Below are 14,057 nucleotides of genomic sequence, written 5' to 3' on the forward strand. Positions count from 1 at the left end.
GTGGAGCGAGGATATGCGAGATATGGATTCACATAAGTGGAGCATGTGCCATAGTAAGGCAAATTTATTCCACATAATGAATGTCTTCGCTGCTCTCACAGTGGTAGGGAAATGGTTTAATAATATATACCTCTGGAAAAATCTTGTAGCCACTGTCTTGGTGCAAATTCTCTTCTTCATTCTCATCTGGTACCTATAGTTCATTCTTCCTACCATATTCCTCTAAATATTCTTGATTGGCATATGACAATTTCTTCCTACCATATTCCTCTAAATATTCTTGATTGGCATATGACAATTTCACTTTTGTCCACGACACCTATCCCATAGCGCACACGCCTCTCCTAGGGTGAACTGGTTCACCCAGACGAACTCGATGAAGAATTTGACACATTCTTCACTAGCAAAACCCCAGACATTGTGGGAATGTGATACGATCGACTCAATCGCATTGTTGGAAGAAAGGTTTCAAAATGTTTTGGGCTGGAGAGATCCCCCAATCACTACCATATTTGTCATATTTTGCTTGATAGCTACCATAGTTCTGTATACCACACCCTTCCAATTAATTGCAATTTTTTTGGTTTTGTATATTCTTTGACATCAGAGGTTATGCCATAGGCTTTTTTCTGATACAAAGTCTAGAAAATTGAACCACAAACTCTATGGTTGATTAACATACCTTTGACACCATACACGAGGGAATGTTTTCTTTTCCAATGTAGAGGAATAGAATAATATAAAGAGCTCTCCATGGTTTAAATTATAGTAACATTCAAGTTATTAATTTTGAATTCTAGTTTTGCAATTACATTTTTCAAAATTGTGATTTTCCCAATAATTTAATATTGATATGCATGTAGATATTTATATATATATATATATATTTAATGCAACCACAATAATTGATTTGGAGTGAGTCCAATCCTTGATTATGAATAAACTTGTTAGGTTTCTTATTTTCTTTAATTCTTTTCTTTGTGTTTTCCATTGATCTGAAACACTTTTCCATGAAATTTTCATGGATTATGATATATAATTTTATTTTTTGTTTTGTTTAGTCATTGTATAATGCACATTTCATTGAAATTCAAATTTCAAATAAATCCAATCCAAACAAGGGAGGCTTCAATTTGTTCTTTAGTAGCCATGTTTGGTCATTGTTTGAGTCTAATTACTAGCTGGAAATATGTTGCACCAAGATATGCATACCATCTCACATCAAAATTTATACTAGTCATCATGAACACCATTAACATGATAACTCTTTCTCAAAGTAATTGAATTTCTTATACATTATGGTTCAATCACGATATTTATAGAGTACTTGTATAGTTGGCATGTACCTCTCTTGTTTTGTAATGCATGTGCCTTACATTACTCGTTACATAGTTTTCATCGACTCTTTCCCAACCTAGGTTTATAAGTTTTAATTTATCTCGTGAAATGATTTGAGAGAATACAAACATTTATCTTTTGCATATTATTTGTGGTTTATTAAAAAAGGATAATTATTCACTATCCTCATTAAGAATGCATTTTCTTTTGGTCAATAAAGGAGAAAGTTTCATTTAATAATAAAAGATTAACAATATTACAATCAAATATGGTTGTCTATTATTTATTCATAATTAAAAAAAAAAAAATATTCTATTATGAATACGAGCTTTTGTATTTATTGATTTTTATTTTAAAGATGATCTTCCCAAATTTCTATTCCTTCGATGTACCTTTGCATTTTTAGGGGCAATTGCTAGTACTATACTTATTAATTTGAATATGAGATATGTATTCTCATTTTTAGTTTTCTATTAATTTGTGAATTACTTTATGATCTATAAATTGATTTTCTTATTAAATAATCCAAAATATTTTGTTCGTTAATGTTTGAAAAATGAAATTATTGAAGGTAAAAAAAAATAAAAAACTTCACAAATTTTAATAAATCATTTTTTATTAAATATTAATGAAAATTCACATTGATTATATAGTAGCACCAAGTGTTAATAGAAAATTGTTTTGGGTCAAAATTATATATATATATATATATATAATTCTTATTTATTTAATAATTATTGATTCATCTTTCACTCATATAATGAATATGTATTTATTTATTAAAAAATATAAAATAATAGGTTATTCTTATTTAATTATCATATATATATTCTAATTTAATTATTACAGGTAAGATTATTAATAAATTTACTTATGAGGAAGGCAGTAGTAAGAGGGATTATCTATTGCCCTGATGAAGAAATTGAGAGTCAATTCAACTCGGATTGGGAATCACCACAAACAAGCAAGAAGAATTATTTGCCTTATGGCAAGGGCTAGAGATGATAATATTAAAGAATATTCAACATCCAATGGTATTTGGAGATTCAATAATAGTCATACAACAAGTGCTCACATCAAGAGAAAATCCAATATGCAATCAAACTCTTATTCTGCAAAGTATCCACATACAAATTGGACAGTTTTAAACCATCAAGTTCTTCCATGTCAAGCAACATCTTAACACCAATAAAAATATATTAACGAAAAAAGGAGCCTCGTGAAATCAACAAATGATACTCCAGGATAGTGAAAGGTATGCATATAAGCCTTTTCCATGATCAAAGTAATAAAATTTAAATTTTATAAAGAATTGGGCACAATAAGTGCAAGTGGAAGACAAATGGAAATTAAAGAGTCGCATCATATCATTTATAGAGGTGTGGTGGGCCACCCAAAGTCTGTAGTAGTTGTTTGGCAGTTCTTCTTATTGATATGTAAAGGCATTCCTTCCCTACTTGGTTGAACAACATGATGATCCAATGCACAAGGACAATTGGTGGTTTGGAAGAACCCATCATTACTGCATGGAGGAAAGGTGGATAGTGGATTTAACTCCAAAATTTATTTCAACATGCTATATTAGCACCATATTAATGGAGACAGTTTTGACCCCCAACTGCAAATGTGTAGGGAGAGGATTGATGGATAGGGACATTAATGAGGGGGTTAAGTTGTTTAATCCCATCACAAGGAAGCAGAGTGAGATAGGAGGAGTTCTAGAAAGTGATATAGTGGTATGCCTAGTTCTCTCCTTAAGGTTGTGGTTCATGCATGGTTTAGTCATTTCCTTGGAGCCTGACGTCAATAGATGAAAACTAATATGGACGATGCAGCTTAAAGCATAGTTGTCCAAGCGAATGTGGACATAACATTGCAATTGGATTATATGACAACCACCATGGAGAATATTCTAAACCTACTGAACAGACAAGACATCATGTTGCCTGATGGAATCATAATGAATCACTTCTCATCAACCAAAAAATTAATCTTCTCCAGGTCAAGTTAGATGGGTTGGAAGAAAAGGTGGAAATGCAGGATCTTTGTTTAGAAAAATGGGAAGTTATTGTTCAATGTAGATCAAAAGAGGGGAGTGTGGATTTGGGACATCACAGATAAAAGTGTTCTCCTCAGCTAAATGTACCTATACACCAAGAAGGTGAGGAAGCTATAATAATAGGAGACAATGTTGAAGAAGGGTTGACCCCAACTGGCTAGTTAATTACCACCTCTTTTCTTTGAATATGTATTGCAAATATGTACTCGTTTCAGGTGTTCTTTGGAAGGTTTACAAGTGTAGTGAGTTAAAAAATAGAATAGGATGTAGGTGTAGTTGAAATCATGGTATTTTTTTGTTTGAACAAATGTTGGAATCTAAAGAATTAATTGAATATGTAAAAGGTTCTAACCTTGAAACCAACCTCTATTAATACAAATCATAAATGTTTTGTTGAAAAACAAATCAATTATTTGTTACTTCACTTGACTTCTTTTAATCTACTTTTTGTTTATATAATTTAATTTAAATTTAAATTCTTATTTTTATTCCTTTCTCCTTAAATTGAAAATACAGTCATGATTGCCTATGAGGCATAGATAAGATGACGACAGGGTATTCCGTTAATGAACTCCATCATGTGAAGGTCATGGATTCGAAACTCCATGTGCAAAAATCCAGCTACGTTAAGGGTTGGTGTGGCTCGGGCTAGGTGTGTTCCTTAAGTGATCTTAACAACCATGCTAAAGGTTGGTGTGATCCAGGTCAGGTACATTCCTTGAGTGATTTGATAGCTTATATGCCCTTGGGTCATGACTATTCAAGCCATAAGTTAGACATACTAGTCAGCATAAAACTCACCTAACTTAAAAAGAAAATACACATAATTAAATTTTATTAATTAATAATTAACTTAATTTTATTCATACACATTATTATAAATATATTTATTTTTCTTAATATGTATAATTAATTAGATCTTCTTTCATAGTATATTTTTTTTTCTTTTTTCCGAAGTAGAAAATTCATAATTTCTATTGATAATAAATTACATGCTGTTGATGCCCATAGGCATATGCTATAATGTGGTTTGTCGCCACTATTCAAAAAGCAAATAATAAATACATAAGGCTCCCATTGGGATACTGAGATAGGTACTGTGTCCATTATGAAAGGTGCATAGTTGCTGTACATGAGATCATACTGAGATATATACAAGAATATAAGCAAAATAATAAAGTTCATCAAAATTTCTGATTGAGGCCATTGCCTCACTGTAGTGGTCCATCTATATATGGTTTGTGATAAAATCTGTGGGTCCCTGTGGGAGTGAATCCTCGATCAACCAATCTCCTAGAGGACGATCCACCACTTCTTTCGAGAGCCGGTCAGCAATTGCATTTCTTTCCCTAGGTAAAACTTGCATCATGGTAAAGACCGGCTTAGCTCCAATTTCCAGAACCTCTTCGTTTAGTGCACTCCACCTCTTCACCTAATTTTACTTGGGTAAAATTTTCATCATGGTAAAGACCAATTTAGCTCCAATTTCCAGAACCTCTTCATTTAGTGCACTCCACCTCTTCACCTAATTTTACCTAGGTAAAATTTGCATCATGGTAAAGACTGATTTAGCTCCAATTTCCAAAACCTCTTCATTTAGTGCACTCCAAGCTGGCCTAGGTTTTTCTCTAGCTCTGCGATGATCATGGATATGAAATCAAGAAGACAAAGACGGAATGAGAAACAAAATTGAGTGCACCCAAAAATACACAGAAATATGCAATACAAATGTAGTTAAATAGACAAAAGAAAAAAAATCTGAATAAACGAACGCAAGAAAAAAGATGATAATAATGAAAACAGATAAAATGGAGGAGGCAGGAGCATGAAGCAGATATAATAAAAAATATCTGAACAAACGAAGGCAAGAAATAAACATGATAATAATGGAAACAGGTCATGAGGAGGCAGGAGCATGAAGGAGATAAAATAAGGCAAAAGAATAAAAAAATTTGAACAAACTAACGCAAGGAAAAGAAAAAATAATAATGAAAACAGAGAAAATGGAGGCAGGAGCATGAAGCCAGATATAATAAGGCAGGCAGACAGGAGCATGAAAGCAAGGAAAATGGCAAGGTTGGAAACGAATTCAATGCATGATCAGTCTAAACAAAATAAAAAAGCAAGAAGATGGAACTATCGAAGCCTGTAGCGGCTTCCTTTTATGGATGGGGCTGTTTTTTTTAATAAATGACCCAATGAAAACAGAGAAAATGGAGGCAGGAGCATGAAGCCAGATATAATAAGGCAGGCAGACAGGAGCATGAAAGCAAGGAAAATGGCAAGGTTGGAAACGAATTCAATGCATGATCAGTCTAAACAAAATAAAAAAGCAAGAAGATGGAATTTCATAGTATATTATACTACTTTATCTATATTTTTTTATGGCGTTATAATTTCCTTAATTATTCTTTAGCTAAATATAATTTATACTATATTATCATTTTTTTTTTAATAAAACCACATGTTAAACCAATACTTTTGTGTTATTCTGTTTAACTTTCCATTTTATTTTTAAATTAGCATTCACTAATTATACTAATAGTGGCATATATTGCATGTACTTCAAAAATTATATTATTTTATTCTCAAGGATGTCATGATTCACATGTCATTCTTATATCTAACTTTTCTTTGCGTGAAAAAATGGTATAATAGTCTAAACATTATTAAGTCATCTATGATACTCTTTGTTGAGAAACTAAGGGTCATTAAAGAATAAGATTAACACTATATTGCATCCCCTAAGCTAATTCTTATAAGTGGGTGAATCTATAACCTACTCTTATGAGAACATACAACCTTAAAGTAAAAGCATCCTACATTTTCAAATTGGGCAACATAAGGAGAGCTAATAAATAGAAATGGGAATGTTAAAAGCATCCTAGATTTTCAAATTGGGCCACATAAGGAGAACTAATAAATAGAAACGCGAATGTTGTTTTTCCTCTTATGATAATAATATTTACAATTCCATATAACCTCGATAGCCATATATGGTTTCAGAAGCAAGTGTGTTCCCTATGCCGACATATAATATAACCGACACATGAATATCTTTTATAATCCAAAATCAAATATAACATAATTACATAAGTTTTAAGATAATATTTCCTATGTGAAATTAGTGTCCAATATAGTTTGATTCAATTCAGTTATAGGTGCAATTGCACCTTTATTGTGACCTACCACACTAGGCAAACGATAAATGACATCTATAATTTCAAATTATCCCAATTATATAAATCAATATAATCAGTTATATAATGTCAATGTATATTTATTTAGATTATAATATTATATCATTTTAAAAATAAATCATTCTACATCATAAATTCAAACATAATTAAATATTAAAATTCATGTAATATCATGACAATATAAGTAAAATAATATAATAATTATGGTCATTTTAAACTTAATAAAACAATAACTTTAGGTTACATCATAAAATATCAATGAAATAAATGAATCATTGGATTGTCCTCCAATAATAAATTTTATAAGAAGAGCTTTGGCGTAAATCACATATAGAAAGACCTTTGTCGATGCGTTTCGAACCAACAAGTGTGGTTCATCGTCAGGACAAGTTGGCGTTTATTATGACTCACTATAGTGTCTTAAAAATCAAACAAGTAAGACACTATAGTGAGTCATAATAAACGTTAATTTTTTCATTATAAACCACGTATTATTAAGATTTATTATTAGATATAATAATTTTGTAATAAAACTACGAAACATTTAAAATGAGTGTGTGAAATCTGACACGTTACAACGAATATTTATTAATGAGTTAATATTTCCTTGAATTTATCGCATAATATTTTTTATATATTCTTTCTTTTCTTTTCTCTTTTTTTTTTTCTTTTTTTTTTTTAACGACAGTGGAAAAACCTATCAAATCAGATGTCAAACCAACAATGAGGACATCCATCTCTGGATGCCATCCGCGAGTGCCGGTTTGACTCATCACTATTAAATAGGAAAACCACGCCACTTGTATTAACCCTGTTGGTGGTCCGTAGGGGAGCAGGCTCTCACTCCTGCCATATGCCTCTGGGTCTTAGGCCATTAACCTGTTTCCTTACTTCCAAGGAAGACGAGCTCTTAGCCAAGCAGAAGCAGTTTTACGGCATACTCCAGGCCGAATATTCATTTTATTGTTATTTAATATTTGTAATCATAAGTATTGTACACTTTATTGTTATTTAATTTTTGTAATCATAAGTATTTTACACGTTAGTATAAAAGAAGTTTTAGTGTTTGTAAATGAATATAAATATTTAAATATCAATTTAATATGGGAGAGATATTGTAATTTTTATAAACATAAACATTAAATGAAACAAGACCACATAGCTAGCGTTCCCTACTACTTAGTTTAATTATTAAAATTTGAAAAATATAATTGAATTCTCAGATTTGAACAAGGGCTTAGTTTAAATATAGTTCAATTAAAGTAAAAATCAATAAAGATATAATAGAAATTGACCAATTTTACGAGAAAATCTCATTTTTAGTGGACTTTACCATAGATGTGGATAAAATAGTATTTATGGTGTGACCCTGTTACAAGAGAACATATTAAATATGGTCTGTGATAGCAAACAACAAGTTGAAAGATGGTTCACAAGTTTGAAATTTCCACTATAAAGAAATAAATATTAACTTGGAATGATATGAGATATATTTTTGGGATTATATACATAGAGTTAGTCATTAAGTTAAGATCCATGTCCATCAATATTAGTTGCAAATGATCAATTTCTCATGCTTTTAAACAATCCTCTTAACACAGATTGCATGAAGAGATCCTCACAACGGTGAAGAGGTGAGATTCAAAGTAGAAAAATGAATAATGTAGCATCGATCATCACTTTTGGGACTTGCACCTAATAACTAGGACTTCTTGGTAGGTCACCCATCACAATACTCCTTTGTCTCAATTATACTTAACTTTGAAGTTTTATTAATACTCAAACCTACTTAACTTGCTACCCAATTTGTAAAACCTTAGCAACTATTGTGCTATATGAGCTATTCAACTATAACTCCCTAGATCCTTTTATTTACTCAGAAACTTTTATAATTCAACAGATAAAAATAATATTTTAACACAAATATACACATCTATAACAAAGTAGTTAATAACTACGAGTATATCTTTTTACTAAATATAATATGTCACAAAAGCATTACTAACAATAGACTAAAAATGATTTATAATAATAATAATAAATAATATCACAAATAATATAACAAAACAACTAACAAAATTACGAAAAAGAAGAAGAAAAAGAATGACACGTAAAGTTGACACCAAATTAACAATATAACCAAGATATTACACTAAATATATTATTAAAACAATATAACAAATATCTTAATATATAAATATTTCATTATTAAAAAAACCAAACAACCATCAGAAAACAAATAAAATTATCAAATATATACCAAATTGAACTAAGACTCTTAATAAGATTAATTGAACTAAAACTCTTAATAAGATTAAATATTTGTTTGACCATTACAATCTCATGATTGTTAAGAGAGTCTAAGAAGATAACTAACACGCCAACGGCAATTCCTATTTCCACCTCCATAGCAAAGTTAATGCTATGGAGGGTACCTCTGTCAGAGTCTCACAGAGCACGGCGACGGCATGGACCATACCTCATCCGATTATACATCATCCCTCTCCGGCATCCCTCTCCGGCTGCCCAGCAAAAAGCCCCCGGCGACCCTGCCCGCAGCCAACCTTGCAGTTCCCCTCACATCGTATTGATGACATCGTATTGATGACGTATTGATCCGCCGAATCAATAGCGCGTGGCCTCCACTCAGATAAGGATTAATGCCGGACGGGAGAGCTCACCAACCTCCTCCGGCCTTCAAAGTCCCGACAGAACATTATCTGCAAAACCATTCGGCGAACAGAACAGAGCAGACGTTCAATACCTGGAGGACCTGGCCACTGGTTATCGAGATTTGCGGTTGGCAAGGTTAGTGCCCCTGTCACCATTGAAACTTAGTCTTCTATATGACACACCTTTGAACTGCATACATATGACACACCTTTGAACAAACAGAGATTTTGATCTTTTTCTAAATGGAGTTGGCTGCGGAGTTCTAGATTCAGTGTTTCAGATTTCTCATATTCTGTGTTATAAATTTTCTTTGAGCATCAATTGGACAGTTGCACTCGGGGCTTTGTTATTTGTTTGCATTTGTCATTAACTTACCTGCAGTTTATGGGTTTCAACAATAATAGTTTTACTTCAACTGAGCAATGATCGTACTGGTTATCATGGGTTCAGGGGGCTACTATGTATTCAGTTAAATGCAAAACTCTAATGTCGTTCATCTGGCAGTCAAGTTGTGTTTCCACATCACCCACGCTGCATGAATTATCTGTGAGTAAAAGAGGCTAAGCACAATGCTCAAAAAGGAAATTACAACCATGGGGTTTCACTGGAGTTCCACTTACAAAATATGTTGTTGTGCTTGTACTGTGCTTTGCACGGTCAGAAATTTTCGAGGTTAACTACTTACGAATGTACCTTGCCCTTGTATTGTTGAGGTTCTTGTATGATCTTATCTTTCTACCAGTGTTGTTTAGTTTACATTGTCTCCCATCTATGAAGTCTATGATGAACAGAATAGCTCTAGAACGCTTCCAAATCAGCATGATTAGAGATTGTATAGAACGGAAAATGAACCGTTAGCTTCATAATGTGCCCACCATAGTTACTCTGTATTGTAACAGTGCTTGGAATTTAGTTAGAATACTGAAAGGGGTAATCTTATTTCTAAATACATGGTATTATTCGTTTGGAATTGTTCACACTTCATTTATAATCAATTATTATAATGATTACTATGATTTTGGACCTTGTATGATATACTGAGAAGTGACAGTCCTAAAGCTGTAGCGATATATGGTTTTATCTACTCTAGTATGCAAGAACTTTTGCAATGATGCTTCTAAAAAAAATTGTGTTTCAAGATGCTTCCAAACATTTTTTTGCGTGTTAAAAACATTTATGTCGGTAAACCAGAGATGCTTTCAAGCCAGGCCACCGTTTACCTAGAACAATAGAAAATACATCGAAGAAATTCCAACTTCTTTACCGTTGAGATTTTGAAAAGTCTGTGCATAAACCTACCTAAAGACAAAGGATAGAGTAAACTTTAAAACGCCACTTGCCCGTAGATGGTTTTGAATTCCTTGAAAAGTAATAAAAACAGAATCCATATACGAAGAGTAAGGTTTAGAACAACAGAAAATATATTGAAGAAATTCCGACTTCCTTATTGTTAACATTTGCAAATGTCTATACATAAACCTAAGGACAATAAAATCTGGAACTCTATATGCCCGTAAATGCTGTTGTTGATTTCCTTGCTGAGCACTAAACTAGAACCTGTATTAGTCTTCTATATCGTTGAGTCATGAATTCAAACCCTTGGGAAGCCATGAAACTTGATTGCTCAAACCTTTCTGCTGACCAGAAGGCACTGCTTGAAGCTACCTACGTGCATGCAAAAGCTAGACAGTAAACAGAGCATAGGATGGTAAACATTCCATTAAATTTCCATGAAAAGGTAGACCGATATTGGATTCCTTCAATAAACATCAGTCGTCTCTTACATGAGCATTTGCAATGTAGAACCAGCAACTGAATGTTACCCTTTTAAATTATAGGCTCCAACAACCCACAATCATCACCAGTCTCAAAATAGTGAAAAATCGTTCCTGAACAAATTAGCAAGCCTTCGAGTTTAACTCCTGGATTTTGTTGATCCATACACTAGTGCTGCCAATTGGATGGATAAAAATTTATGAATGCTGTAATTTACCAATTTTTCCTTCACCAATCCCAAAAACAAAAAAAATACTTCATGAATTAGCAAGCCTTCTTCTTTTCTCCTGGATTTTGTTGATCCATACCCTAGTGCTGACAGCTGGATACAAAAACAAACCTTTATGAACGCCCTAGTTTACTAGTCTTACTCTAAAATGAGATTAAGTGTGCCTAATGACAACTATTTCATGGACCTAGCTGGTTTATAAAAGAACATCACAAATCAAGAGATAACAGATGCGTGCAGAAAGAATTCAAATATACACAAAAACAGAGCAAGTTTAGCATCTTTCATGAATTTTCAATAAAAATACATAGTAAATTAATTGGGTATATTTTAGGTGGTCATGAGGAATGATTGTTATCTTTCATAATTAGATTCAATTCTCATAAGTGACATGATAAACTAATATTGAATATATTATTAAAATGCTTTCAAACCTTATTTTAAAATAGATTTAACCCCTCAAAAGTATTTTACCTTTACCTAAGAACAAAACACACCCAAAAAAAAAGCATTTCTATCTGCTTAGCATTATACTCAGAATTAATAACTCGATAGACTCATAAATAAGTCTAGACCCAAATAGACTATACAATAAGGACCTCGTTGCATTAAAAGAATACATCAGTGCGATCCGATAGCATTAAAATTTTCAAGTTCTTTGAGGTTAGTTTACGGGTTAGTGTAAACTAAGAAAAGGTACAAATTCATTAAGAAAAAAAAATAAAAAAATTCGATGCATTTTAGTTTTAGATAAATAAAAATGGTGAAAGTTAAAAATAGTTTGATTTATTTGTATTACATAAACAGTAATGTGCTCAGAATTTAAGTGCCAACAGACCAACCACCGTATATTTAGCTTATATCTATTCACTTTGTTAACTGGAAAAATATATATTTATGTGTTGACATTATTTAACTCTTTTCATTATTCATGTGTTGAGTTTTTATCATCTACATAAAAAGTTGAGTTGCAACAAATAGATATGTTTTTTGTCCAGTAACGTATTATATATAGCTTTTTGATATATTATGGCTTTTTAAATATATCAAGGATTTAAGAACATTTTATTCTATTCCAGTTTTCAAAATTTTAGTGTTTAAAATGTATTTTAGTGTTTATTCTATTATTATGTTGTTCTTTTTAGATTATGGTATATGGAGAGCATTAGTGTCTTTACTCTCCTCGTTATGTTTGCAGGGAAAAAATATGTCCTATAAAAAAATGGCATCCTATTTTGCCTTTGTTGAAGAATCCATAGAGCCCTCCCCCATGGAGTGTGCGGGTTACGAGCAGTATGTGCATCTCCCCGAGCTCAGTGCCATGTGGAAATTCAAGGAATGGCCTGGTTGGTCTAGAGAGGGGTTGGTAAAGGCTGCCTTACAGTCATTGGAGATTACTTTTCAGTTTGTTTCGTCTGTCCTCTGTGACACAAGGACTTACATTGACAAAGAGGAATGGAAGAGAAGTCTTGAATCCTTAATTAGTTCCCAGATTGAGTTGATTTCAATGATTTGTGAAAATGACAAGCAGGTTCCCACTCTTCAATTGTCAGTAAGTAGTGGTGTTCTCTCATGGAAAGTTTTCCATGAGGTATGGCAGAGACCTGGTGCTTTACCTGTGGTTAGCAGAACAAGTGAAGAGAGCTTACTTCCTCATTTGGGTACATGGAAAAGCGCTGAAGCTATGGTTTCTAGAATATGGCTTGCCATTGAAGGCCATATGCAGAGGACTCCCTTCACTTTAGGTCTGGGGGAACCAAATATGTCAGGTAAGCCTCTTCTTGAATATGATAGAATCTGCAAGCCAAGATATTTGCACTCTTTAAAACAACATAAACAGTTCCATAATCTAGAAGATGCCAAACTTTACAATGTCCTCCAGATCTTTGAGGCATGGGTATTTGTAGGCCAAGAATTGTTGCAGAGAGTATATGAAAGAATAGACTCTGGGGATTTCGTAGGAGCATCCACACATTGTTGGATGGTTGAAAGGATGTGGAACATGCTCACAGAAATTGTGAATTTGCTTCTAGTGATGGACCCAGATGATTTCCTTTGCCTTAAACACCAGTTGGCAATTAGCAGCACTAGTACGCTTGCAGGTGCATATTGCCTTCGGTCTGCCCCCCTTAGAGACCTTACAAATGCATGCAAGGAACTAAGGCATCTGGTGCCCAAAGTCATCGGTGTTGAGGCTGATCCAAAGGGTGGACCAAGGCTCCAGGAGGCACTTATGCATTTGTTTCATTCACATGGACTGCGCTCACATAACACTTCAGGTGCTTACCATGTTGCAACAATACATGTTCTGTTGGCCTTCCAGGCAATAGAAGCCGCGGTGAAAAGGTTTTTCTGCTCATATCAGCAGCTGGTAGTAACAACCATGGGTAGCACTGAAATGAAGGGTCCATCATATCTAGGTGCTTGTGATGCCCTACGTCATATATATTTTGAACCACCTTATTTCCCCAGTGTGGATGGTGCAAAGACATTTTTGGGTTACTATTGGCACTAAAAGTTACAACTATGGTGGATGGTACACTGGAAGATCTATAGACAAATCAAGTGAAATGTACAAGAGAAAGAATAGTGCCTTCAGTTTTTCAATGTATTACCCCAAATACATACATACACTTTTTACATTGACAGTTTTGAGTACTATACATAGAATTATATTGGATATAGGATTAGACTCATTTTTTTTCATCCCCATCAGTAGGACCAATCAATAGAACAGTGGTAGAAATTTGGGATTTTTTTTTTTTTTTTTCCCTCTCCAACG

At 33.0% G+C, this 14,057-nt stretch overlaps 1 pseudogene; it reads left to right on the forward strand.

Moving 5' to 3' along the window:
- Nucleotides 1-12,497: 12,497 nt before the first annotated feature.
- On the forward strand, nucleotides 12,498-13,790 carry LOC149193832 (nematode resistance protein-like HSPRO2 pseudogene; annotated as a pseudogene).
- Nucleotides 13,791-14,057: the final 267 nt, after the last annotated feature.

This window comes from Pinus tabuliformis, chromosome 2_2, assembly GCF_031772625.1.
Source record: "Pinus tabuliformis cultivar Carrire ecotype Pingquan chromosome 2_2, CPIR1, whole genome shotgun sequence".
Lineage (NCBI taxonomy): Eukaryota > Viridiplantae > Streptophyta > Pinopsida > Pinales > Pinaceae > Pinus > Pinus tabuliformis.